Here is a 5,166-nt window from a genome sequence, read left to right on the forward strand (position 1 = left end):
TGAGTTTGTGGTGTACATGACTTTGGGATTGGCTGAGAAAAATTATGAAGCCATAAATGGCTGGAAAATTAGGTAAACACAAAGGGCATGTTGCCCAAATTTTCGCCCGAAAGCTAAGTTCTATTTGAACTTGTATAATACTATGACCGTTTTTCCATCTTAAAAACATGATCCTTCTTCAATTGGAAACTCCAAATGTTTACTTACTCTTACCAAATAAAGAGGAGTGGTTTAGGATTTTCTTGAGTATTTTGTCCTCTCTTTTTCATGAATTTCATTAAGACAAGTAGTCTATAATATCTACTTGAAAATGAGATAAGTTTCAACCATATAAACGATTCCGAAAACGGTATTTCTTAATCTATCTAGTTGGATTTTGACTTGTCTTTAGTTCAAGTGTTTCCATTAGAAAATTTTATAACCCTTTTGAGTTTGGTTTTACGTATGGTCTAGGAAACCCTAGTTATTTTTGTCCACAGGTCCAAATGTCCTCGTTCCACTTTAAAGTCTTTTATACGTTCTACTCATCATTTGTCGAGCTTCTTTGATTGCACCTAATTGTTTGTGATAAATGAGTGGTAATATTCTTTTCATTTAATTTTAGGTTTTCTCAGTGACTAAAGATAATATCCGGAAGGATATTTTGCACGTTGTTGTGCGTAAATAGGTGAGTGTTCTATATACGTTTTGTTTCTATGACTATGTGGATTGTTGTGACTATGTGGTTATTTGTGAACATTTGATTAAATGTTAAATGTTTTCTATGATTTCTAAAATGAACTTTTGTTAGGCGAGTGTGTACTTTATCGCACTCGACCTAAATAAATATGAAATTTTCGGTGATTAAATGTTGAAATACTAGTTGCGCATGAATGTAAGCCTTTTGGCTGAACGGGGCCCTTGCCCTTGTTACCGATCGACTCGAGCCAGAAGCGAACTCGGTCGGGCGATATGGTGACCTGGGTGAATTTGGTATACTCGAGTATTACCTTGTAGTCCGGCCAACGTCCGGATGGGTGGAGTCCGGCCAACGTCCGGAAAGGGATGAATGAACGAACGCAGGCACGAGGGTTTTACTTCTCAAAAAAGAAATTCTCAAATCATTGGAGGAATAAGGGGAAATGTCAAGGGAACGAACGAACGAACAAATAGCTCCTTGTGAGCCTGTATCCTTTTAATGAATGTATTATCATTGCTTTATATTGGACATGTTTTCTGGATTAAATGTTATTACATGACTAATGTTCCTTGTTTAATTACTTGTTTATATATATAGAACCTCACTGGGCTTTTTACCTCATACCACGTAAATTGTTTTCCTTAGCAGGGGAAGGCGAGCAAGGACGAGAGTTCTGTATAGTCTAGTTGATCTAGTTCTTTGGCCTTGCAATGGTTCTCGCCCTAGTTCTTGGCACGGGCTGGTTGTATGAGGAATGAGAACCCTCGTATATTCGATGTTTGTACTTGAATGGTAAACACTTTGAAGACTTCTGGTGTGTAGAAGTTTCTTATCTTTTACTTGAGCATCTATTGTCTATGGATGTATATACATGATACGAGTGAGTGAGTCCTGGCGAGAGTTGGGCAGGCGACCCGCCGAACTCTTTGGTACGCCCTAGGATGAGGTGGGGCCGTCACACGAGGTAGATACTCTAGGTTCCGTTGGGGATTGGGGCCCTAGGGGAGGCACGTAGGGCCGTTATTTGGATTCTCTTTTGCCCATCTGACATGTTTTTGTTCTAACCAGTATAGCTAGTTCTTTGGTTATCTGCTACTAGATTTTTGGAGCCCAAATGCACATATATTTAAAGGGTTTTGTACCGACCGGATGTCGGATAACTTGTATATCTTTTGGTATGGCTTTGTAAATAAATGTATATATTTGAGCATAATCTTTTGCACTTATTCTTTGCGTGTCTTTTGTGCATTTGCTTTGTGTTCTTTATTTTGTTTCTAGTTTGAATACTAAGCACACGTTATGTTTGGATTTATAGACTTTTGTACCTAAATGGACTCCGGTATTCGAGGTAGAGGTAGAGGGCGAGGACGAAACCCTGAAAGGGAAAATGAACATGAGCCAGATCAGGTAGCTACAGCCATCCAGAGAATGGTTGACCTGCTAGAACGTATGGTTGACCAACAAGGTCAGGGCCATGGGAATACTATAGGAAACCCTGGAAATAATCCAGGCAATCATGAGGGAGAGGACCGTGCTTTAGAACGGTTCCAAAAATTTGCACCACCCAAGTTTATAGGTGGACCTAATCCTGACCTATCAGAGGGTTGGATGGACCGTATGATGGATATATTTGCCGCACTTGCGTATTCGGAGGAACGACAGATATCTTTTGTTGTTTTTCAGTTTGAGGGGGCTACTCGAGCCTGGTGGAATGTGATTAGAGCTAAGTGGGAGCGGGAACAGACCCCCTGGACATGGGTTAATTTTACACGAGAATTTAATGAAAAATATTTACCTCCCATTGTACAAGAGAGACGTGAGGATGATTTTATCCTCCTGTGCCAAGGGGCATCTAGTGTGGCGGAGTATGAAACCCAATTTACAAAACTCTCTCGCTTCGTTCCGGAATTGGTGCTAACAGAGCAAAATCGAATTCGCCGCTTTATCCAAGGCTAGAATGTGGAGATCCAGGAGGCACTAGCAGCTGCTCAGTTGGACACGTTTAGCCAGACGCTAGAAAAAGCACAGCGGATTGAGACAGCTAGGGGACAGGTAAAAGCCTTTCATGATCGGAAAAAGAGGCAACCCGATTCGAGCAATTTTGCGACAGGACAGAGTTCGAGAAGTGAGCCACCTTTTAAGAGGGGTCGAGGAATAGATAATCCCCGACCCGCAGGAACCCTAGACCAGGGTAATTTTGGGAGAGGTCGAGTGGGGCAAGGGCCCTAGAGGGGTGTTCAGCGTGGAGTATTGACTGCAGGAACTAGGCCAACCTGTGGTTTCAGCGGGGCCAATCACACCGACGAAAACTGTTGGAAGAATAGTTCGATCCGAAAATGATATAAATGTGGTAGTACAGAACATCTGATTGCCCAATGCCCTAAGATGCAAAAAGAGAGACCTAAGCTGTGACGGCCCCACCTCTCCCTAGGGCGTACCCCAGGGTTCGGCGGGCCGCCCGCCCAGCTCTCGCCGGGACTCAGTCGTTCACTACAGCCCTCAAATAAATACAATACAAATCTCAAGTATACATCAAATGGTCCACAAATACACATCCGTCTCCAATAATTACATGTCACAAATGCAGCGGAAACTAATCGCAAATATACATAAAATAATTCCAAATCCAAAATTGTACAAAGTTTAGGCCATCCATACACGTGCACAAGTACTACAAGTCCTTCCTTCGCCACGAGCCCTGTGGAGGGGAATAAAATAGTTTTTGGGGTGAGCTAAAAGCTCAGCGAGTAACCAGAAAATCATTAATCAACTCGGTTTCACAATAGTTCATTTCAATGATGTCATATAGCAATGATGTCATAAATTAAATGATAAATCCGGAAACAACTACATCATTTGCAAAACAGTAAATATGGATTATCAATAATTCAAGAAACATTTACAATGGAAAGCGATAGTAACATTCATGAAAGGATACATTCATTCTCCTGACATTTTCTCGCTCATTTGGTCATTCATTTCATTTCATTCACCCCGTCCCTAGCTTTTGGCCAGGCTCCACCAACCTACATAGGTAATACTCGAGTATACCAAACGTTCACCCAAGTTCCTAATCGCCTGACCGAGTCCGCTTCTGGCTCAAGACGACCGGTAACAAGGGGCAATGGCCAGTTCAGCCCAAAAGGCTTACATTCATGCGCAAGTAACATTTCAATCGAAAATTTCACCTTTATCGAGGTCGAGTGCGATAAAGTACACACTCGCCTCGAAAACTCGTTTTGGAAATCATTATAAGCGCTTAACACGTTATCAACCAAAATACAAGTCATGAAGTCAAGAAATATAGCAAACAAGGCACACTCAAATGCCAGCACACATGATATGCAAGAAAACATTTCAAAAGTAACTTTGGAAACAGTTCAAAAGTAAATAATGTAAGAAACGGTTCATAAATCACTTTAGAAGTAGTTTGAGGTCACTCACCTCCATGGCTCAGAAATCATCCATCATATAACATTGCCTTGCTCAAATCCAAGTCTTAGATCACAAACTCAAAGCAATCAAACCCTTTAAAACTTCGGACAGCACTTCCCCTAAATTTGCTTACTTTCCCAGCCATCATGGCTTCATTATTTCCTCAGCCAGTTCCAAAGTCACAGAAATAAGTTCATCCAATAGCCATTCAGCAAGCTCCAAGTAGTACTAGCACAAGTCAAGCTAGGGAAAAGTCCGGAAATGAAAGTTAAGCTCAAAACCAGAAAAATAGTTTTGACGTCATTTTGCGGTAATGGTACCAAAGGCGCTACGATTGTCGGATCAAGATGAAAGACCAACCGTTTCGAAGCTAAGAGTCAGGGCTACAATACTACAGAAGGTCACTCAACCCAGTTTCGAGTGCAAACAGGTCAAAAAGGCAAGATACCACATCAAAAACGTAAAACAGATTCACCAAAACGCATTCTAGCGGAAACATCATAACTCAGGCTCTACAAGTCCAAATCCAGAAATTCCAAAGGTATATGGTAGCTAATACATCAAGCTACATTTCATTAGAAGACCTCAAAGGCCAAATCGTGCATTTTCATGATCGAAAATGGAAGGCTACACGAAAACAAAAATCTGGGCGCGAAACAGGTTTCAAAAACAGTCAAGGGTATTTCGGTCATTTTACATGCTACAGTGGTTGGATCAAGCTGAAAATTTACAGGAAACTATTTTATAGCCTTGGATACAACTTTCATGTTTTGGCCAAAATCTAATTCGGTGAGAATCAGGGTGAAAAGTCACGGTCAAATTGAGTGAAAAGGCAACCCTGTTCGCAGCACCCCTTCCCAGACCTGTCTCAGTATTTCTGACTTTTCTCACTCCACACTACTCCAATTGACATGAAATTTTACAAAAACCTTTAAAACATCAATACCTACAACTTTCATGTTTTAAACCAAGGCCAATTCGGCCTCTAACCATGAGATACAAAACCGGATAGAATTGGGGATATAAAACCCTAACTTTCTCAAATTCCTTCC

At 41.2% G+C, this 5,166-nt stretch overlaps 1 long non-coding RNA gene across 1 annotated transcript; it reads left to right on the top strand.

The window, feature by feature from the left end:
- Nucleotides 1-593: 593 nt before the first annotated feature.
- LOC140016063 (uncharacterized) lies at nucleotides 594-1,523 on the top strand. Its single transcript, XR_011822397.1, has 2 exons — nucleotides 594-667; nucleotides 1,328-1,523. It is a non-coding gene; the product is annotated as an uncharacterized lncRNA (long non-coding RNA).
- The last annotated feature ends 3,643 nt before the right edge of the window (nucleotides 1,524-5,166 follow it).

Source organism: Coffea arabica, chromosome 10c (assembly GCF_036785885.1).
Source record: "Coffea arabica cultivar ET-39 chromosome 10c, Coffea Arabica ET-39 HiFi, whole genome shotgun sequence".
Taxonomy (NCBI): domain Eukaryota; kingdom Viridiplantae; phylum Streptophyta; class Magnoliopsida; order Gentianales; family Rubiaceae; genus Coffea; species Coffea arabica.